Below are 24,015 nucleotides of genomic sequence, written 5' to 3' on the forward strand. Positions count from 1 at the left end.
TCGAAGAATCCGTATGTGTTTCGTTTGTAGCAATTGCTACGAACGGGTGGATGTGTGATTTTCCCTTTATTCATTACTTTCTAACTTACTGTGATAGGTTGGGTCGCTTGGACAGGTGTGATTTTTCTGAGAGGAAAATAAACGTCCCGCTCAACAGAAATTTGTTTGACAACCCTACGCAGTTTCCTTGCGAACAGCAACGTGCTTAATTTGATTTGGTTTGTAGGCAGTCACAAACCGTATTTACATTAGTTGTTTACTTTCCAAAATACTTCAACAATGGCATTTGTGAATATGCGGATAAGTGTTTTTACTGCACAGCTTTATGTATTCGTTGATTTCGCAGGTGGCTGCACTGTACTTGCCCTTCATGGTGCTACACTTACCCTTTCTCTTTTGCATTTTATCATTCCCTCCTTCTTTAGTGTAGCGAAGCAAACCAAATTTCCTGTTTGCACAAACCCCCTTCCTTTCTTCCTTTACAGCTCTATCTGTCCGTAAATGCACAGTGTAGATGAACTGCTATTAGCGGATGTGTTTAAGGAGCGTTTCTTTCTGCCCGTTTCATTTCTTATTTTGCTAATGTTTACATCTTTTGGTCTTGAATGTTGCGAGGTAAAAGGGCAGCCTGAATCGTTCAACTGCAGCATGGGACAGTTTGCTCTAATGTAGTCTGCCTTCCCGTTCCTCTGAAGTTATTAAACAAGAAGCACGAACACAGTGCTGCAGCTTATTGCGTCACCAGACAGTTAACAAAGCTGAATCACAAATATTTTAATGCGTGTCTTGCTAAATTATCGCCTATGTCTTCAGCGTAGTGTTAAAAAAAAGCAAAACCCTGTGTGCGCACAGGAACCAATAGCGGAGCCACCTCGTCGTTCTTTCGCCTGACAGTGCGGCACATCCTTCGTCGTGGCCCATGTCCTTAAGAAGGCAGGCCAATCGAAATAAGAGCACGTTCCCGAGAGTTCCCGTCACCAGAGCCATTGCTGTTTCGTTTTCTGCGCACTACCCCAAGGACTCAAAGCCTTATAGCCGTGTTATTGTGAAAGCCTACAACTGTGACGGCGGTAGACAACTGACAAAAAACCTCGAATGGGAGCTCAGGATGAGGAAACGAAATGAAGAATAAAGGAGCCACCTGCGTAGCACAGCTCTCTAATGGAATCCGGACAGGCGAGAAAAATGGTTCGACAAGTACGAGCTTCTCGGAACTGCACAGCGAGGTGGTGTGACACTGAGCGGTAATGCCTTATATCACCGTTGCGAAACGAGACCTGTATTGTAGGCAGATAGCGACAGGGAAGACGGGTATTTCTGAAGACAGTAAAATAAAAATAATAAATGTGAGCAGGCAGGTACTGCTAAATAATTAAATTTGGAACGAATTATAATATATACTTCAACTCCTGAGTACCACAGCTCACGCCTTATCGGAAGCAGTCGGTCGTACAACGCAACAAAGGACCAACGGGTGCCGTCTCTAAGGCAGACGACGAAGTTCAGCTGGAGTTTTTATGTCGGAGTTGTTAACAATGCAAGGTCCACGTATACATCGCACGGATTCTGGATGGCGGTAGTCGGAGCTCGTTTATCAGAAGACCTCGCTTTGTAGTTCCGCCTGTAGATAGTGGGCGAAAGCCGAATCTTCATTAACACTTTCGGAAACACCATCCTCATGCCATATTAAAGCACTTAACATCCTTCAGAACGCACTACATAGTCTACAGTTTCACAAGTTGCAAATGTGCAAGCTATCATGGTTTTAGCTCCTTGTCACGAGTCTTAGCTGATAAGCGTTCTATTTAATAGATTTGAATTGAAGGCACACATTCCCGGCTGACGAAGTGGCCTTCCTCTAGGCAGAGCAGAGCCCTGTGTCAGCTTGTTAATTCGAGATCATCGCTTTTTGAACGCCGTGATCGGATCCATGTACGATGCGCAAAGATGCAACAAATCACCGCTATCGATTCGGCGTTCGGTAGGGCGCTGCAGAGGCCACCTTGTCAAGGAGCCGATTCTGGAGAAGCTATTAGAGAAGTTACTGGAGAAGAGATACTACGGAAGTTACTAATGTTAAAGTCACTTCTTAGATTCTGAAACCCTTCTGTAAACTCGAAATAAGGTACATATTTCCTTCTGCCGTCGGAGTCACATGAGACCTTTAGTTACTTGTAAGAAACATTCCGTAGGTTCAATGTCAGATGCAGCTTTTCGCTGTCCTGGATTGAGAAACTTAAACAGCTATTCCGCAACACTCGTACTATGGCGTTCACTATCCTACCAAAACTGGCAAACTGGTTGTCGAAGTATCATGTCGTATAGATAAAGTATGAAAATTTATTGTAGCGATACGACAAAGTGACGCTCGACAGTATCTGTTGTTAGTGAATGGCTTTTAACTCGTACGTAGGAACGTTCGGTTACCGAACTGTCTACTATAATCCGCATCGGGAAAGCGTAACAGATTTTTTTGACAAATGAGTTCTTGACACTATACGACGCATTGTCGCTTGACCAAAACTTCCAGTCCTTCCAGAATTGCACATACAAATTGGCGCAAACCGTTCCAGAGCTGTTACAAATCCTACTTTGTTTTTGAAAGTACCCTGTCAGCATAAACTAGAGAATTCTAGAATGCATTCTGGCCAATCAAAATACAAGAGCCCGACTGAGATGCCTTCTCGTTTCTCTTTGTTTTTTGTTTTTGTTTTTGGTTTGACAGCGTTTGCGTCAACCAAAAATATCTCCAACGAATGGTACATGGCTCCCAAGAGAAGTACCTTATGGCAGCTCACGGAATCGAAATTGAAGGCTTATAACCGTCATGCATACGAATTTATTTCGCTGCAGAGAGCAGCAGATGAAGACATGTAAGTTGACTCAGCTACGGTTTTGAATCAGCAATGGGACACAGATATGTATTGCGTGAAATTTTCTTGGATGTCTGAAGGAAGGTGTCGAGCCAAACCTGAACCCGAACCGAAAACGATACCCGAGCCGGAATTCTAGCCGGAACTGAACCCGAACCCAGACCGATATCTTTAGAACGTTCCTGAAGCCTAACCTGAACTGACAAAAATCAAAACTGTTAGCGATTTGCCACGAAACGGTTCAAACATATAGGCAGATCGCCCTCGTGTTGAAGCAAGGTAGATCGGTGCGAAATCGTGCGCCGAGTTTGGTTGTTTAATTATCAGTTATAATTTCAGCTCAACGCTCCGTCAACCCTTTTCGCTTCTCGTGTTTTCCTGTAACGCACATGCTGCCTGGACCGAGCGTTTGTGCGGCTGCTTTCACGTCGATGTCATGGCTCTGCTCTAGCTGTGCTGCGTACCTACGCTTGCCGAAGTTTGTATCAAGCTGGTGCTCCGTTTGCATCTGCGAAGCATACTGTCTTTTGAAATGCTCAGTGCCTAGCGCCATCTTCGAGAATGGTGAGGTGAGCTAGGAATCCATGAGCGCGTTATTGCATTGTACCTAAATTAGAGGAATCTTTATGTGGAATTAAGCCGCATTCCATTTGGCTTAACGGGGCAAATTTGGCCAACGTGCCGCGCGACTTAATGTAAGCTGTGTGGCACGTTGCTATATGCTATTTATAACATCAGTTCTATAGCTGTTCTGTGGGCATTTTGATGCACAGAAAATAATGTGCGTTGTTGTGCGTTTTGAGACAAGTCTACGACATTTTGCTTCAAGATTTTCACTTGCAACTGCTGTACCTGTGCTTTACTAGTATATTAAACATAACAATATATGTCGTTTTTCGATATATCCAAGACACAGTTTTAAAGCCTACAGTGTTATATTGCTAAAGGGCAATGTGTCCTTTGCGAAGTAAAAGACCTAACGATGATTCGTTTGTGACGCGAAAATTTCCTTTTGGTAATCCATGCGCCTATACGTCTTGAAAGAGCAATATTTTCTACTAGGCATGTTCGGATATTCGAAATTTCGAATACCAATTGAATCGGCATTGTTCTACGATTCGTACTCGTTCGTGAATCCAGTAGTTGAATTTGTCAAATATTCGTTTTATTCGAAGAAAGAACAAGGGTTCTTCGCCGTCTAAAGACCAGAAAGAATTATGCAAACGAAGACTCATCTTGATGATTAATGTAAAGCATAACCGCAGTTGTGCAAACGTCATAGTCCTAAGAAACATACTGAGGTGGTCATATGCACAATAGTTATTTACCGTTGAATGAGCATGTCTCCTTTTAGGCAGCTTATCAACTGCGTTTTATTCAATTTATATGAATGCATTTATTATGTAACCAATTTTATTGTGTTTGCATTTCTTCAAAAGGAGGCGAGCAGCTGTAATAGTGCCTTATGTTCTTTCAATGATCATTATGCTATAACAGATTACTTTCGGACGCCCTATTCCTTCTTTTCCTTACTTCCAATGTCATCGTGCACCCGATTTGATCATACTGTTTTATGGTGCGTATGTGTCAAATAATATAAACAAGCCCTTCGTTGCCGAAAAGGCTCCGCAAAGTTTCTCATTTCACTTTTCAAATTGAATATATTTGATATTTCATTGACATCGGACGGCCATTCCTCTATCATAGCTTATTCGACTCGAACCAAAAATGTCGCTATTCGAATACCCCTATACATTTCTACTGTATTCCCTCTATTCATTATGGATGACAATAAAAGGAAAGTTGGAAAGGAGAGGTTACACACCAAGGCACTTCACTGCGTACCACACACTCTTTGCGCCGGCGCTGCCTAGGAAAAGCATCGTTATGTGTTTTGCTGCTGTAGCTGTAAAGCTTTATTGCTCAATAATATTGAGAGAAAAATGTCAGGGAGAAAAATGAGCTCCATGTGCCAGGGAGCTCATTCCAAGACACAAAGTATCATTGCTCAAGATATCATTTACTGTTTATCGATACCCGTGGAATGGCGTCGCTTTTCGTCGTTAATAAAAAGATTTCTTTTCAGGGTAGGAGGTATTCGGAAGGCGGCGGAGGGGAGGGGGGCGTGTAATTACAAATTGCACAAAGGAGGTCAAGGAATCATGGATACAACGGCACAAAGAGATTATGTATCTGTATAGGACAACTGGTGCGTGAAGCACGAGCTTAGAAGAAAGTAGATGATGTCGGTGGAAACTTGGTACGTTGTATAAAAATTTTAAGCCGGAAAAAGCGAGAAATACTGACACATGGTTCAACGTCGTAGCAACGCTCGTACGTCATGTTAATCTACCAAAGTTTAAGCAGCCGGTGTTGCGATTTTTGTTTCAACTCATCACATCGTTGACTCATACAAGTGAACGAAGTCCTTAAAACATTCATCCAAATAAAAAAAACACGATAAGCGTAAGTAGGCTTGTAGTAAACGACACATAAGACAATATTGCGTGCGCAGGGTTACCGAACACAAATAACGACTATTCCTGGAAAGCTATGCTGAATGTGTGGAAGCAATCTAAAGTTGGTCCTCTAACGTTTTCAGTCTACTTACGTCGGCTTTTTGACTATTTGTTAGGAAAAAAAAAAAGCCTGTCTGAGCCCAATGACAAGCTGATTTCCTCGCCTATCACATACGCATCTCTCCATGTGAGTCCCATCCAGAAGATGCTCTCTTTGTTTCTTCTGCTGCAGATTACCGTGTAGGTCGGCTGAGTAGCGTTCGACGATTTAAACCTTTGCCTTATGTTAACACCCCTATTTTCGTGTCTACACTTATCTGAATGATGTTAGATATTGGAACACGAGGCAGCTATCTGAACAGTAATGTGGTGTTGTTGTTTCTCTTAAACAGAGGGTTCCACGTGCCAAAATCACGAGCTTATTATGAAGCGCGCCATAGTGGGGTCTCCGAAATTATTTTGACCACCTGGTGTTATTTAATGTGCACCTAAATCTACGTACGCCAGTGCTTTTGCATTTCGCTCCCATTCTAATCCGGCGGCCGTGGCTGGGATTTGATCCTGCTACCTCGTGCTTAGTAGTGCAACACGAAAGCCACAGTAATGTGATGTTAAGAGCCATTGCATGGAGCCGTGTATGTCGTTAGTGTGAATAGGCCTTTCTCAATATTTTGAGATATCTCGAACTTCACAATGACCAGAGATAGTTCCACAGCCTTATCACGTATCACTGAAGCCATACATTCAAGCTTTAGCAGGCTACGAGCTTCTATATGTGCTACACGGTATCCGGGTAACCTAAAAGTCGGCTGCGAACCTAATGCCATGGACCATCATATGAGATTACAACTTTTACCCGGTTTGGTTCTAACCGACGAGAAGAGACGTTACTGTGCCGCCTGGGAGTAGGAGATTTTTTCACAAATGTCTGCTCATTCCTAATTGAAATGGTGACAGTGCCGAATGCAGCAGGTATGGTGTCGAAGAAACGAGCAAACATGTACTTTGTGACTGTACCACATACGAAGGTGAGAGGAGTGCCCTTTCGGACAGCTTTGAGGCACTTAGACGACATGCCTTTCACAGAGATAGTCTTAGGCCCGTGCCCACGTGAGTCTGCTATGTGCAAGGTCACAAAGGCGCTTCTCGTTTTCTGAAATGCACCAGCCTGTATGACCACCTGTGACTGACTCAGCGATGAACTCTTGTGTGTTTAACAGTGCAAAGTGAGAAATTTTTTCTTCCTTCTCCTCTTTTAACCCACTTTCCCCCTTCCCCAGTTCAGGGTAGCCTCCCATGGCTCTGTCATTGTTGACCTCCCTGCCTTTCCCTTATGACTTCTCTCTATCTCACGCACACGCTCTGTTAGTATTTCAGTAAGGCGATCTATTGCTTACAGGTAGCGCTAGTTCATCATCCTGGTTGGTGAAATTTCTGGGGAAAATGCAGATATTTGGAAATGTACCCGAGGGCCTCTTCACAGACCGTTTGGTGAGAGTCGAAGAACCGCTTCCCTTACAAACAACGAGGTAAGGAACATTTTTTTAAATTCATTTAAATCACGATGGCGTGATCAGCGTAAACGCACACAACGGTGTGCGTAATTTCAACGCGGTGCATTCCTTTGTGTTAAATACACGCATTTTAGCAAAATCATTTCACCTTTCTGAATGTGGGCACTAAGCCGATTGTAGCAAGTCCGTAATTTCTCATGCGCTGTCTTGATCTAGGAGCTTACAAGAAAGAAGGCCACTCAGTGCCTTTTTCATACCACTTCTCAAGCCAAGGTGCCATCGTCTTGTTTTTCCCAGTTTGGGTCAGAGTGCCTGGTGCACTGTGTCATATGTCCGTTGCAGCTTTTTTCCAAAGCACTGTGGGTTACACTTCTAGAAGGCTAAGACATTTTTGTTCTAAGCGAAAACCGCATCTTGAAATAACCTCTGTAAAGTTATCATGCGGCGATAAAGTACTCCTACTTATTATTCATATCGAGTAATGTTACGATAAATACCTTACATTAAAGGATGTTGCTATGGCCTGACAATGGGGCAGAAACAAATTATACCTTCTACTGTCGACATTCTTGATTATCTTGCCGTCACTAAACTGAATGCCCTGGGCATCTGCGATCGGCCCGCTTTTGAATCGCCTAATAATTAAACGTGATCAACTGGTCTTGTTATCTGTCCCGATGTTGCGTTCTGACATTATCCAATAATTTATCTGTTCGCTCACGTAGTCTCACCTGCTTTTCGACAAAGCAGAGAGCCAGGTTTGCCTCAGATATACCGCATTGTTAAAAAATAAGATGAAATTGGTGTTTTTAGGCTGATCTCCATATTAAGAAGTTGCCCATAAAAGAGGCACGACTTTATGTCCTGCGAGATTATTTATTAGAATAATCTATTCCAAACAATATATAAATAACATTACTGAATTTGTGCTAGTGACTGATCTGCAATATTATAAAGCCAACGCACACATATGTACCAAACTGGGAAGTACTAAACGATGTCGCAAATCTCGAATGGTGCAGTGTTTGTTTTCGCTAGCGGAGGCTTTCACTTTAAAAAGAGTTATAAGATTATACTCTTTGCGTGTGGAGGAAATTCCTTTGCTTTCTACAAACAGTACGAGCGTCGTAACTGCAGTGCAGGCGGTTCGAGGACTTCGCGACAATAAACAAAAGGATCACGACAGAGCTACAAACAATGATGGAATGTTCTTCTCCTTTTGTGTGTTCTTGTATGTATCGGAGCGATTTGCTTCTTTAAAATGCGGAAGTTATAACTGTCCGCTGTCTAAGTAAATCCCACAGCGAGTTTTTCGTTATAACCTGCCGCTTCATTTCAGCTTCAGTGCCAGCTCACTAAATTCTTACTTCCTCCACATTTTTTTTACTAAATTTAAATTCTACCATTTGTGTGGCAAGGCTTGTGAGCAATGGAAGTGAAGTTAAAGGCAAGGACAATTGAGGCGGGAACTAAACAGCTCGTATGCCGGGAGAATGGCGCATAGAATAGAGATGAGGAAAACAACGGACACTGGAGGGGGCTTTATTTTATGCCCCGCGTACAATCGTTTTGGGGGAACTTCATATGCATTCCGCCTCGACAAATAACTAATGCCCAGAAACGAGAAGCTCAGATGTTGACTAGGCGCAACAGCCAGCAGCTGAAATGCTTACCCGGCTTACCATAAAAAAAAAGGTTTACGGGAAGAGAAAGGAAAGGCAAACAATAGAATTTGTGGAATTTTTTCAGAGGGGAAAATTTATGTATAAAAATTAGAAGTCAACGGCGTGACCTATTATCTGGGTTGAGCTGAAATTATTTGGTTTATTCAAGCTGCTTTAGGATACTTCCTGTTTGCTATCCCTGAAAGCCACATAAAAGTCCGTCCGCTTTACTTCTCATATGGAAATGCCTCCCGCAAGCCGAACGTGACGTCACACAGATCTTGAGTTCACGCAATGCATCGTTTCTACAGTGGATAAGTAGCCAGAAGAAACGGTAAGAAATCGGGGGGCTTGTGAAGCGTACGCTACTGGCGCAACACTGCCTCTTAACATTACGCCTCTTAACATTAACTGCCTCTTAACATTAACATTACGCAACATTACAGAAAAAACATGGGTGCCGAGGATTGTGACATAAACCTCACATGATCACTTGGCTTGGCTTTCGGACTGACCTACGGAATGAAGAAATGACCTGCATGCTACGCTAGAGGCATTGAGAGACGGCTTCTAGCGGAAAAGGTATCATGGTTTCTCGCACAATGGCCTCGCCACATATCGTTTGCTATTACTCCGTAGGGAATAGCTCCGTTTGGATAATTATGTAAGTACCGCACTCTGAGGATACCGTTTTAATATTTTGAGCGTATAAGCAACATTTTCGAGAGAGCATAGTGAGGGAATCGTTAGGGAGGCCCTCACCCCTACTTCTCTCACTTCTCTACATTACTTCTCTTAAGCCTAGGCTCCTCCATACAAACCCAACATTTTAAAGCGAATTCCCGCAAAAATAAACATGTCCACAGTGAACGCTGCATTTTCCTCGTTCGATCACGCATCTAAAGGGCTTCTCGTTGATGCATCTTGTGACTGCAGTTTCGCGCCTCTTTTATACGGGATGTAAAACATATTATTTTGGACATATTGCAGCGATTAGTCAGAAAGTTCGATTGATATAGCTATTACCCTTGCTCGTGTTATTTGAAATGACGACTTCAGCTAGAACTCAATGACTCAAGCTTTAGTCAGAAAATGCTGTTTTATACAGGGTGTCTCACCTAACTTAAGCCAGAGTTTAAAAAAATTTGACTGTGACGTAGCCGAACAGGACCAAGGCAATGTCGTTTCCTGTCGCTTCGAGATACTCAGATTATTTTTTCGTTCCACCTAATTGATAACAATTCCTAAGTAATAAATTGACTCCTCAAATTCTATAATTAGGTGAATAATGTCAATGAGAAAACTGTAGAGCGACATGAAATACGCCCGACACAGCTTCCTGTTGCTCAATACGTGCTACACAAAAGTGTTTTTCCGAGCGTGAGCGAAGTCCGCGAATTGAAGCAAAACTGCCGCGCGACTGGCCACTCGAGGCACTTTGCGTGTATTCGCGAGCTTTTTTGATCCTCGGAAAAACTTTTATGTGGCACGTATTGAGCAACAGAAAGCTGTTTCGAGAGTTTTTCATGTTGCTCTACAATTTTCTCATAGATACTTTTCATGCAACTATAATATTTGAGAAGTTGATTAAATAATTAGGGGTTGTCATCTAATTAGGCGGAACGAAAAAAACTGAATATCTTCAAGTGACGGCAAACATTAGCTTCGTTCTGTCCAGCTACGTGGCACTCGCATATCCTTATACTCTGGTTACAGTTAGCTGGTACAGCCTGTATACGTAATTACCTAAAATACACATAGTACGTGAGCTACAACTACCACATTCTGTTACATGACAGACCGTCTTTATAATATCCTTGATAGACGAGTACAAAGAAACACGGTTGGGTTTGCGTATTTTTAAACGGAGCTTTTCCTCGTTACGATGTCTATTTACAGCAACAGCGAATACAAAATGTGTCTGCACGACAGGTAACGTTTTTCAACAGTGAACATCACTTTTAAACTAGGAGAAGCCTACCATCATTGTTTGTTCAATCAAGGATTGGTTCACGCATGTCAACACACGAGGTAAGAGATATCTCGCCTGAAATCGAACAAATGACAAGGCGTTTTCACAGTGGGCATTCTGACACCGCCATTGATAGTTTGCGGAAGTGAACAGATATACTTACGGTGCTAGCGTGCTATATTTTAGTTGAACTGTCTTTGTTTTTAGTTAATTGGAGATCACACTGCGGACCCATGATTATTGTATATAGCCTATGTTACACTCCATCATCAAGTTTCTATTGCCGCTTGTCCTACTTTGCGCTCCAAATCGCTGCTATTGGATATGGTCCTATTTGCCAGAGAAAAAAAAGGCGTGCTTAATCACTGCCTGCTTGTGTCACGCGCCCGGATGCAACTCCATCTCATCGCTCGTGTGCCCTCGCAAAATTACTGCACTGAAGAGACCGTATAAAAGACGACATGTTGCAGAGGAGAAAAAAAACTGTTCTTAGAAATTAACCAAAGTTTCTTAAAAGAAACGTTTATCGAATCCCACATACCGGCAAATATAGTCGTGTCAGGAGGTCTGGCGTACATTAAACGACAGTTTGAAAATTTTCGCCTATTTATGCCTACCTTCGAGATGATAGTGGTTCTAGTAAGTTCAACACAGCAAAGTTTGCAGTTGGGAAAGCAAACGACAATCGTCAATATTTTTTTTTGTCCGCATTACTACCTACGCGGAAAAATGCGCAGTGCACCAGTGAAACTTTATTATGGAAAAAAAAAAACATTGACAATGCGCTTTAACGCGAACATGCCTACTGTGTTGAAGCCCTACGATGGGCTCAAAATAAAATAAAATGTAGGATTAGAAAGGCTGTTTGCTCAGGATCTTTGGCAAGCGTTGCTATGAAAAAAAAAATGACACTAAGGCAACTAAATCACGAAGTATTTTGTTGTTAAAGACATTAACGAGCGCTAAGTGAGGATGATGTCGGAGTGCGAAACACACAGCAGAAACAAACGTTCTGCTGATTTACATTCTTCGTTTTACTGTCAAGCTTATTTCACTCTTGACTTCGTCCTTCTGATCTCCTCACTCTATTGTACATGACTACCAAGTCATCCGGAAGAAAGTAAAGGCTCCGAGACACGGTGATGAACAGTATTCAGAAGATCTGACTTTTATCCAAGTGTCCTTTTCTCAGACTCCTTGCTTATTACACAAAAAAAAGAAAAAAAATGAAATTAGTTACTTTTTTGTTTTTGTTTTTGGTGGTAAGAAGAAAATCCACGCTTTTTTTTATTTTTAGGTGACTATATATTTTAAATTGTCTGTCTGCTGTCATTCAACTGCGAAATTCTTCCCCACGTTGCCTAGATTGGCTGCTTGTCTGTAAATATTTTCCAGATTATTTATTCACGTTTGCATAATTTATTTCAAGAAGAATGATCGTGGCAATTTATTTGTTGCAGCGCGTATTATTTTACATTTTTTAGCTGACTGTGATACCAACAGTATCGCAGCGTCTCCCACTTCAGTATGTATTACGCATTGCCAATGTGTTTCAGTTTTATAACCTGTGCCTTGGCGCGTTATTACGGTTATAAATATCGCGTATGGGTAAAAATAACGCTATGTTTCGTCAATTTCCGGCCTTCTTCCCAGCCGTTCTCTCGCGCGAGTGTGAAAGCATACGCTTTTGCACTCCCAGTGCACAAGTACTGAATTTCTAAATTACATCTTGTAGTATGGGTCTTTTGAGGTATTTAATGGAGCAGTTGTACATCGTCTAGGAATGTCACCTTTAATACTTATTCTAAGGTTATTCAATGTTCTGTTCATGTAGAGTATGAAATTCAGTTTCTCTTCATGTGTGTCAACTTATATGCACTCTTGCTCTGCAATAACCTGCAATGCCTCCCGCTATGCCTCAAGTTTTTTTCTTTTTCCGTATTTGTAATCTGTCCCACACCGCATATTAATAAATCATTCTCTTCATGCAGCGATATATTTGTATATCACTTTGCAGGCACGTACCCAGGATTTTTTTTCGGGGGGGGGCCCACCACCACCACCACCACCGTCATCATCATCATCATCATCATCATCATCATCACCACCAGCCTGTTTTATGTCCACTGCAGGACGAAGGCCTCCCCCTGCGATCTCCAATTACCCCTGTCCTGCGCCAACCGATTCCAACTAGCGCCCGCGAATTTCCTAATTTCATCGCTCCACCTAGTGTTTTGTTGTCCTCGATTGCGTTTCCCTTCTCTTGATACCCATTCTGTAACCCTAATGGTCCAACGGTTATCTAACCGGCGCATTACATGACCTGCCCAGCTACATTTTTTTCCTCTTGATGTCAATTAGATTATCGTCTACAGCCGTTCGATCTCTGATCCAAACCACTCTCTTTCTCTCTTAAAGTTATGCCTAGCAGTCTTCGTTCGATCGCTCTTTGCGTGGTCCTTAACTTGCTCTCAAGTCTCTGCCCCATGTGCACTGGCAAAATGCACTGGGAAATGCACTAGCAAATGCATTGGCACTGCACATATTGCACTGGCAAAATGCACTGATTGCACACCTTACTTTTCAATAATAATGGTAAGCTTCCAGTCAGGAGCTGGAAATGTCTGCCGTATGCGATCCAACCTATTTTCATTCTTCTGTGAATTTCTTTCTCGTGATCAGGGTTCCCTCTGATAAATTGACCGAGGTAAACGTACTTCTTCACAGTCTCTAGTGGCCGACTGGCCATCCTGATCTCTTGTTCCTTTGCCCGGCTATTTATCAATATTTTCATCTTCTGCCTAATAATATTCAATCCCACTTTTACACTCTCTCTGTTAAGGTCTCCAATCATTTGTTGTAACTCGTCTGCATTGTTGTTGAATATAATAATGTCATCGGCAAACCGACGGTTGCTCAGATTTTTGTCGTCGATCTTTACTCCTAAGCCTTCCCACTTTAATAGCTTGAATTCTTCTAAGCACGCGGAAAATAGCTTTGGAGAAATTGTGTTTCCCTGTCTCACCCCTTTCTCTATAGGTATCTCCCTGCTTTTCTTGTGCAGAATTAAGGTAGCTGTAGAACCTCGTAGATATTCTAACGCGAAAGACGAGTCAGTAAGACGAGAAACTATTTACAGATTATATTTACAACAACGGTTGCAGCGCTGACCGGTTAGATTCACAGCGCGAGCCCAGTTCGTTCTTCCTCCACTTTTCTTGAGTGATGTCGCTTACGCGCCTCGTTCAAACAAACAGATACCTCACGCAGGTAGCAATATTTTCCAAGCTTTTTACGTAAGCGTTCTGTACTCCTTGATTACGTAGTGCCTCTACGATTGCTGATATCTCTACTGAATCAAATGCCTTTTCGTAATCTATATAAGCCACATAGAGAGGCTTATTGTACTCTGCAGATTTCGCGATAACCTGGTTGATGACATGGATGTGACCCATTATAAATATCTCTTCCTGAAGCCAGCCTGTTCCCTTGGTTGACAAAATCCAGTGTTAACCTTATTCTATTGGAGATTATTTTGGTAAATATTTTATATAATACTGTGAGCAAGGTAATGGTCCCATAATTGTTCAATTCTTTAACGTCTCCTTTTTTTGTGGATTAGTATAATGTCTGCATTCTTCCAGTTTTCTGGGACCTTTGCAGTCGATAGACACTTCGTATAAAGAGCCGCCAGTTTTCCAAGCATTATGTCTCCTCCATCTTTGATTAAATCGATTGTTATTCCACCTTATCCTGCCGCTCTTCATCGTTTCATGTCCTGCAGGGCCGTTCTGACCTCATCGCTAGTTATAGGAGAGTTTCTGTATTCTGTTCATTACTGTTTCTAGGTGAACTATCGTGACTCCTCTGGGTACTGTATACAGGTCAGCTTAGAATTTTTCCGCTGCTTTTACTATATCTTCGAGATTCCTGATGATATTATCCTTCTTATCTTTTAGTGCATACATCATGGTTTGTCCTATTCCAGGTTTCTTTTTTACAGATTTCAGGCTGCGTTCATTTTTTACGGCTTCTTCAGTCTTTCTCATGTTATAGTTTCGAATATCAGTTATTTTCGCCTTGTTGATCAGTTTTGACAGTTCCGCGAATTGCGTAATGGTGTGGGGCCGCCAGTCCCATACAACCCCGTAGAGCGCAGGACTCTGCGATACTAGACGTACTGCGCTCACCGCGAAAGGTTATAAAAACACCCACATAAGCACAGCAGAGAAGTGGCTACGTGAGGCGGTTCGACCGATAACTGTAGAAGCGTCATTCAAAACAAGTAATTGTTCTCCACTTCCGGCGGCCTTTTCTCTACTTCCTTTTTAAATAAGAAGATGTTGATCCATAAATATTCTCATAAACAACGGTTAACTTTTTTATTATTCGCTTTTGCTTGCAGTTTGGTTGTTGCCTTGGCTCTCCCTTAGTAGATCGCTTAATTTCTCAACTCCCTGCGATTTTTGTTTCCAGTCGCCAATTTTGCACGAAAAGTGCTACACAGTTAGGGAAAAACAGACGAGGTAACGGGCGACAGTCATCTTGCTTATGGGTTTAAGGGTTATTGCAGGGTTTCATGATGGACGCTCTTTCACATTATTTCCCACCTTATCTAACCCATATCACGTGTATATGGTTCCGGGCATCTGCCAGCGTCGGGGCGAGCCGTAACTCAAGGAAATAATGAAGCAAATGGATAAGTTAAACGCAATTGACGTTTTCTCCGGCCGCAACTCGTTCCATGAGACTACAGAACAGCTGAGTAACAGCCGCATCCCTCTCATGGTCCCAGAATTAGCCTAAACAAAGAAGGTTGAACTAACAAAAGCAACAGCTATGCGCGTGATGGTTGAATAGATGGTTACAGCTGAACGCATCTCGAGTTAATCGCGCGGGTGCGGAATCTACGAGAAAACTGACCTTCACATTACAAGAGATGCCGATAACTACCGCCATCTAAAAGGAGTGAAAAAGGCAGCATAATGCTGACCGATGAACAGCTGCAAAGTCTCAAGATTGATCTGGCGGCGCTTTAGGAATGTGTGAGGAGTGGTGGCGGGGGTGGGTAGGGGGGGGGGGGGTATGCCACTTGATTTCGGGGGGGGGGCCCGGGCTCCCCCGGGCCCCCGCCCCCCCTGGGTACGTGCCTGTCACTTTGTATTTTTTGAAATATCAGTGTTGCTTGCTCATATTATGTAGGTCTATATCGAATTTAATACCTCACATTCAACTGCCTTACCTAACATGATGTCAATTAAACTGCAGTAAACTACAACATCAATCAGCTTCACATCATCCTGTCAGTGCAACCAGTGAGTTGAACTGTTCGTGTATGAAGCAATAAAACGACGGACGCCGACCAAAAGAAGTACTAAAAAAGGATTAAATCTAAATGACGTTCGTGTATGTATCGCTACTTACATGTGGAAGCGACTGTTTGCATGGCAAATTTTGCGCGAACACTCCTTGCGTCATGATCTGCAATTATTCAATGAATAAACCAATTTATCAAACGTTATAGCTTGAGAATTGAAAATTCGCCGCTTGTCTTATCGATATAGGAATGGAACTCACCACTTTCCGACATTGTCGCTCTAACAGCCTCATCTGTTTTTTCTACGCGTGCTATTAACTTCTTAGACAGGAAACACTATTTAGTTTTTTTTTCTAAATCGGACATTAGTCCTGTGCAACCACTTCCACCTGTCGTCGTCGTTGTCGTCGTTGTTGTTGTTTCCTTTAACATTTCGCTTTGCCTCTTTTTCATATTTCTTGAAATTTTTGCACCACTGGGTATACATATTTGTTATCGCTCCATTGTATTTCTTTACATACTCTTCTCGTTTCTATTGCCATTTTATCGCGTATTTGCGTCCCTTGTGCTTTACACCCCTTCCCAACTATATGTAAGACCCCTATTGGCGTTTATGGTATGTGAATAAAAATATGCAGGACATTATAAATCAGTGTTAAGAAGTTGCACATCGTGTCACTGTCTTACTAGTGAAATTCTGCTTCAAACATTTAGAAAGTGTCTAATTACGCAGAACTTCTTTTTAACTGACGAAAACACATGCGCGACCGGGATACCACTACGTTGCCGCAAGAACGGCGTGGAAAAATATTTTCTCGTAAAGAAAAAGAAGCATTATGTTTTGTCGAAATTTAATAGTCGAGCTTCCTTATGGTACGTTTAATGGTGAGCAAAGTTCTTGCATGAATTAGCACAAAAGGCTGTCCGCTTTCCTCATGCTTACTTGTAAAGCATTTCAGTGATCAGACGTTTTACGAAGTGTTACACAGAGGCAGACCTTCTTACATATCTTATGTCTCAAGGTGTTCTTTATGTAAGAGAGAGAGAGAGAGAAGGGAAGACGGAAAGGCAGGGAGGTTAACCAGACTGAGTCCAGTTTGCTACCCTACACGTGGGGAGGGGAATGGGGAGTGAAAGAGGAAGAGAGAGAACTTAAGTGTAGGATGTCTATAGTCGGGCACTCAAGTCTGTTGCCCTCAGGTAGCGAAAAAGCGCTCGAACGGCTTTCTGTGCCAATGAACTGTGAGGCTAGGCTCCCAAGATCTTCGCTTCCGTAAATGGCCTGTCATCCAGTCTCTTTAAGGCACACTGGAGAGTCTCACGTTGATTATCGAAGCGAGAACAGTGGCACAGAAGGTGACTGATGGTCTCTTCACACTTGCACTTAGCGCACATTGGTGAATCCGCCATTCCAATACGGTAGCTGTAGGAGTTGGTGAATGCTACTCCTACCCACAGCCGACACAGCAGTGTTGCGTCACGTCGTGGAAGGTTCGCTGGTAATGTAAGTTTCAGTGATTGGTCGAGGCTGTGTAAGCGACACTTAGAGTTCTGTGGTGTATGCTAGCAACCTAACGTGATTGCACGAGCGAGACTGCGAAGCTCTCTTGCAGCGTCGACTCTGGATAAAGGCATAAGGAGTGTCGGTGAACCAGCCTGGGCACGTCGGGCAGCGTCATCGGCGAGGTGATTACCAACGATGCCACAGTGTCCCGGCAGCCACTGAAATATGATATCATGTCCTCTTTCAGATGCGCAATGGCAGGTTTCGTTGATTTGTGACACCAGCTGTTCATAACTGCCACGTCGTAAACTTCGCAAGCTCTGGAGGGCTGCTTTCGAGTCACAAAATATTGCCCATTTGTTGGGCGGAGCAGCGCGAAGAGCGGCTAGTTCAGAACCTGTAGATGTCGTTACGTGTGAAGTCTTGAACTTGATGACGACCGATTGAGATGGTAGAACAACGGCGTCCGTAGAATTTTCCGAGACGGAACCATCCGTGTAAACATGAATTCGGTTAGCGTATGAACAATGCAGAAGTTCCAATGTGATCTGCTTGAGAGCCGCGGTGATCAGGCTAGCTTTCTTCACTATTCCTGGAATAGCAAGTTACACAGGAGGCTTCTTCAAGCGCCACATAGGGGATGGCGTTCTTGTTGCGGGTGAGTGCCTCAAAGACAAAGAGTGCCGGTTAGCCGCAATTGATCTGGAGAACGCTGCCTTGGGTCTTTTCTCAGGCAAGCGAGCGAGATGGTGGTCAGGGACTCTGGATATATGGCGAACATGCGCCCGGACTGCGTCGATATCTATATAGGTCCTTATTGGGTTGTCTCTCGTGGTGGCAATTGTTGCCATGGTTGAAGCATTTCGAGGTAGCCCCAGACATGTTCGAAGGGCTTGGCCTTGAATGCGCTGTAGGACATGGATGTTAGTTTTGTTAGCATTGGACAGCACCGGTGTGCTGTCCAAAGCGACAATATTCTTCCGAGGGTTGACTCGTACGTCCTCAATGCCATTTAGCAACAGTCTCTCGAGTTCAACCGATACAACTTGCCTGTTGAGGAACCTCATGTTGTCGGAGGGTAGCACAGGTAAGAAAAGGATGGTGTACTTCGGCGAACTCTGCGGAGTTCTCATATTAGATGTGTCCACAGAGGCCCTAAGCATCCGCCGCTTTGCTTTCTGACTAAGGACAGTCACGTAGTCATCGTCGGAGCTGTCGTCGCTCTCGGTCGAGTCAATCAGGGTAGCCTCGCTGTCACTCGAGAGGCTGTTCCGCTTCCTTAAGGCTGCCGAAGCGGGCGCCTCCACATCAGGTGGGAGTGCGGGTGGCTCCACTTCCATTCCCGTCGGGCAGGGAACAGTGTTCCCCGGAAGAAAGCGAGAATTACCACAATATACTGGTGACTGCGAACAAACACTCAGCAATAGGATCACTTCTTCGTCTTCCTTCCTTCTATATGTAAGACGTCTCACTCGCAAAGTGGGGTCTTCTACGAGCAAATGGAATGTCGAGCCGGTGGACTATGCCCTATTTAAGTTCAGTTCCAACTCTGTGTGACCTGTAACATTGAATCATATCGTCATTCGTTATGAAACTACCGACTCGCGGTGTCCCCTTTCATTTCTTCAAGTGCTGACACTTCCGACGTGTGGCCAAACTCAGCAAATGAGTATTGCGCTGCTAATGATCCGGAAATGCACGCGACTTCGGGATGGTGACCATCCCGCGTCTAGCGGCTGCCTATTTTGGATACGCGTGCTTCACTGAAAAAATAAAGCATTCCTTGTGGTGCTTAAAGGACCACGTGTGGTCCCGTTGATTTAACAGTTGAGCACTTTCCTCCTTCGATGAAAAGTAAAGCGTTTACTGCGCAGGCAAATGCAAGTGGTAATACTGTTCAATCGGGCAACTGCTCTCCATATCAACTCGGCAACACAGCCCCTCAACATCCGCTTTATAGCTACCTAACATACCGCTGACGAGCTATCTCGACGAGCTTCATATGCAGAGGTACTGATGACAGAGTGCTTGCACAGGCCAGATATACCTGTACAAGAGACTGCGGAGATCGCCCGCAATTCTCTTTGCCGCTCTACGCTCACATCTTGCCGCAATTCCACAAATTCCTAGGAAGAATACGCCTGAGGCCATGCAGATGCTTTAATAGCGCCTGCATAAACTTAGCAAACTTCGCTCAACTTAGTATCTGTCTCGATCGGTCACTTGACTGAGAGCACCTCAGATCTTGATATATTTGAGGACATGGTATTGAGCAAAGGGGTCGCGACTATACAATACTCAAGCTTCCTGCACGCCTTCCAACGCGAGACCTAAAGCATCGTGATTTATGCGGAGAGAGAAACGAGAGGCATCTTCATAAGACGCACTGTATAGGCCAACACACTAGTGTCGCACTAGTGTGTCTGGTGTGTCACATGGAAGCGACCATATTCCGATGTACCTTAAGATCAAGGGACTATCTAAATGCTCCTCCGTGACCCTCCGGCGAATTGACTGGTCGGAATTTTGGTCACAAATGGAGGGAGTATCTCAGCAAGGGAAGCATTCAAGTCTGGAACACGAAATTCAAAAAGCCATGCAAGAGGCTACGCGTGCTTTTCAGCCTTTCCCGAAATATGCAGAACTTGAAGCCGAACTGCAGCAACTACGAGCCATTCGTCGGTGGGCTGAATGAAGATATAGAAGAACTGAATCCATCTATGATCTCAGAGAGGCAAGGCGGATGCAAAAGAAGATTCAACGCCGCATTGATGCACTATAATCTCAAAGATGGAAATGTTTCTGTGATCATCGGGTCCACGTCAGCGATTATCTCAGATATAAACCGTGCGTAGACTTCGCGTATCACCGCAACAGCGTGTTCTTTTGAAATCCCACGCTTTGCACCAAGGTCGCAGCGAAATTGACATTCCTGAAGAATTTTGCTCAAGACTTACCAGCTTGCAGCTCCAACGCGCACTTACACCATGTGCCACCCCTGTGCCACGGGATTCCCGCATAGATGTAATGTTTTCGGTGGAGGAGCTTGAAGCGGCACTGGCGACTTCCAGGCGCTCTTCGTATGCGGCGTTCGCCAATCTTGGGCAGAAAGCACGGCTCATGCTGCTAAACCATTACAACGAGTCTTGGCGCAACGGCTTGGTTCCACGTGAATGGAAATGCAGCCGCTTGGTTCCACTTCTCAAACCTGGTAAATCACCGTTAAACTTGTCATCGTACCACCCCATCGCTCTGGCCAGTTGCATAGGACAAGTAATGGAAAGAATGATTTCGACACGCCCAGAATAGTACCTGGAAAATTACAACGTGTAACCAGATGCTATGGCTGGCTTCCGGCGTGGGCGCTGATCTATAGATAATGTCATCGATTTGGTTACCTTTGTTCAGCATCAAAAACGTCGGAAACGACTCACTGCGGCATCGTTCCTAGACATAAAAGGCGCCTATGATAATATAGCACATTTTGCCATTATAGATGCTCTCATTGCAGTGAGGCTACCTTATGTCACTCTGAAAGCTTCCTTACTGAGGCAACCTCGGTGAAGGCTTCCTTGGTACTTCCTCAGCATAAGGAGCCAAACAATGAAATCTTCCTTACCTCACTAAGGAAGCCTTCATTGCGGTGAGGCTACCTTATGTCACTCTGAAAGCTTCCTTACTGAGGAGCCGTCGGTGAAGGCTTCCTTGGTGCTTCCTCAGCATAAGGTAGCTCCAAAGCTACCTTCATGCGTCCTTACGCCGCTCCTGGCCCTGAACGAGCGCTTCACCTCACTGCTTAACCACGTGTCATTCGCTTGCGTATGCGCACTGTCGCCCACCTGCGGAGAAGCGCGAGCACGGTACGTCTTGCCAGGCATGTTCGTTTCAGTCACGCGTGCGGCATGAAAGCATTGCTAGGCGTTGCTAGGCGTTGTAAGACGCCGGCGTGCCAGCGTTGCTGGAGCACATCAAGTTTTGCACTGTAATGCGCAACTTTTTTTGAACTTTTGTAAACAAAACTAGAAGAAAGCGTCCACGCTTCTCTATATTAGCTATTCTATTTAAAGATTGTGCGACGATGCAACATTTTTTAATAGAATAATGGTGTTCGCGGAAAGATTTGAAGAGATAATCTCGAACACAGGCATGCGCCAATGGCTCCTTACGTGAGGACGGGTGAAGGGAGCTTTCAGAGTACGCTTGCTTCTTCCATCGGTCCTTCGCTGTAAGGAGGCCTCACGTGAGGTTAGGAAGCGCTCGAAGGAAAGGAACGTTTTATTGTTTGGGCCAAGCTACCTTCATGCGTCCTTACGCCGCTCCTGGCCCTGAACGAGCGCTTCGCCTCACTGCTTAACCACGTGACGTTTGCTCGCGCATGCGGGTTGTCGCCCACCTGCGGAGAAGCGCGAGCACGGTATATTTTGCCAGGCACGTTCGTTTCAGTCACGCGTGCGGCATGGAAGCCTTGCTATGCGTTGCTAGGCGTTGCACGACGCCGACGTGCCAGCGTTGCTGGAGCACATCATGTTTCGCACTGTAATGCGCTACTTCGTTAGGTTTAGTAAACAAAACTAGAAAAAAGCGTCCACGCATCTCTATATTAGCTCATCAACTTAAAGATTGTGCGACGATACAACCTTTTTTATTGAATAGTGGTGTTCTGGTGTTCGCCTAAAGCTTTTAAGAGATAATCTCGAACCCAGGCATGGCGGCTACCGCTCCTTACGTGAGGACGGATGAAGGGAGCTTTCAGAGTATGCTTGCTTCCTCCATCGGTTCTTCGCTGTAAGGAGGCCTCACGTAAGGTTAGGAAGAGCTCGAAGGAAAGGAACGTTTCATTGTTTGGGCCTAGGAATGCCTTTGCGGGCTGCATGACAGTGTCCACAGAAACAGTTCGTGTGTACGTGCATGTGTGTGTTTAGGTTCTTCTATTCTTTTTTTATCCTCCTCTCTTTCACCTAGTGCATCCTTTTGCCCCTCCCCCAGTACAGAGTAGCCAACCGGAGATAATCTCGCGTTAACCTCCTTGTCTTTGCTTTGCCTTTCTCTCTCTCTGTCTAGCTTGCTTGAAACTCAACGCTTCTGTCTTCTTGGCCAGTAATTTCCCAAAGGATTGCAGCGGTATTAGTTACCATTGTCAGACGAAAAATTCGACACCAGGTTAGAAATTGCTCAGCAGAGGCTTGAACCAACGCGGTCGTACAAAAACTTGGATTGCCAGTTTGACGATTTCCAAAACAAGTGTTCTACATCTTCTGCGGAATGCCATTCGTGGGTGCTTTTACACTTCGAAAGAAGATACGGCCAGCATTTTAAAGTTTTACTCTAAGATTCTGTCGATATGGAGTGCGAAGTCAATGTAGCAAAGTTCATGATTCCTTCCCTCAAGATGCGCTGGGCCGCCCTACTTCACTGCGTCTTCTTGTAGACATTATGCGAAAGTAGGTCAATGTGCGGCTTAAGAAAACTGAGGCACTACCGGGAACAACACCATGTAGTGTTGTCATGCTGAAAACATGATCTGCAGATGATACAGCATCTGAGCAGCATGCGGAGGGTTTCCTCCGCAGGTGCGTGTACAAGTTTCGTTCGCCTTGCCTAATGCAGCTTCGCATTTGCTACAAAACTTCAAAAAGCTGCCCTGAAACAGTCCTTCGTCAAAATGGAGAAAAGTATTCGAAGTGACAATAGGCTCTTTCAGAAACACTTTCCCGCAAAAAGTAGATCAGTGCCTTCAACAGAAGCAGAGTTATAGGCAATCAAACACGACCTCTGCTGTGCACCAGTTCCTTTTTCAACGGCTTGCACTGCGAAGGCTACGGCGGGGTGAGGCGTGCCCACAACACTCCGACTTTTAAATGTCACCGTGGCGCGCAGTTTCAATTTAATTTTCGATGTTGACGTAGATGCCAAGACTTCTGATTTTGGGGCCCACGGCTTGCTAAACGTAAGTTAAGCGTGGTAGTTGTCAGTGAGCTACAGTGCGCTTAGCCAGTGGATTCGTGGCGGCACCCCACCGCGGCCGCGGTGTCTACGCTACATAGCCGTCCGCAGCCGCCAATAGCAGCCGTATATGGGAATTCGCTCCATTACGAAATAAAGCGTCCATTACAGAATGAGGAGCAGACGTCTGCTGAAAAGAGAGTTTGAGAGAAAGGTGACATCGCGCTCCGCTTGTGAGCTCGACGCACCACGTACGACAGCTAAAAATGGCTCAGTTGTCCACAGCAGCGTATGCTACCCGCAGACCAGGTCGTTTCACCAAGCCCGATGGGTTCTTCAGAGCCCCTTTAAATGTTCTCTCGCATGTAGGCGAGTATCCGAAAACGAGGCAACTGGTAGGCAATTTTCATATTCATCTTATAACCTCAATGGCCTCTCTCAAAGGCGGGTATTGTATTAGGAGTGGGTTATAGCAATAGAAGTATAACACTTTATTTTAATTTTTCCACTCAGGTAGAAAAAGGAATGCCATAAATAAATACACGTTTTTAACAAGTACACTTCTGTCAAGTGTAAGACGATTATTTATTACAAAGGAACAGATATGTCTTCGTAAAGGAACAAAGAACTAAATAATAACGAAATTAAAATGTTGCAGTACAATGTCATACCAGATAAACACGTCAACATATTGAAAACTATATTTGAA

General features: G+C 44.2%; 1 long non-coding RNA gene across 2 annotated transcripts in view; it reads left to right on the forward strand.

The window, feature by feature from the left end:
- Nucleotides 1-24,015, forward strand: part of LOC139058381 (uncharacterized) — a 93,556-nt gene that overhangs the window by 10,962 nt on the left and 58,579 nt on the right. The window contains exons 2-3 of one of the 2 annotated variants that reach the window (XR_011513378.1): nt 6,792-6,921; nt 9,017-9,152. This is a non-coding gene — a long non-coding RNA (uncharacterized lncRNA). The remainder of the gene's footprint in view (nt 1-6,791; nt 6,922-9,016; nt 9,153-24,015) is intronic. The other variant, XR_011513372.1, reaches the window with a different exon arrangement.

Source organism: Dermacentor albipictus, chromosome 1 (genome assembly GCF_038994185.2).
Source record: "Dermacentor albipictus isolate Rhodes 1998 colony chromosome 1, USDA_Dalb.pri_finalv2, whole genome shotgun sequence".
Classification (NCBI taxonomy): Eukaryota; Metazoa; Arthropoda; class Arachnida; order Ixodida; family Ixodidae; genus Dermacentor; species Dermacentor albipictus.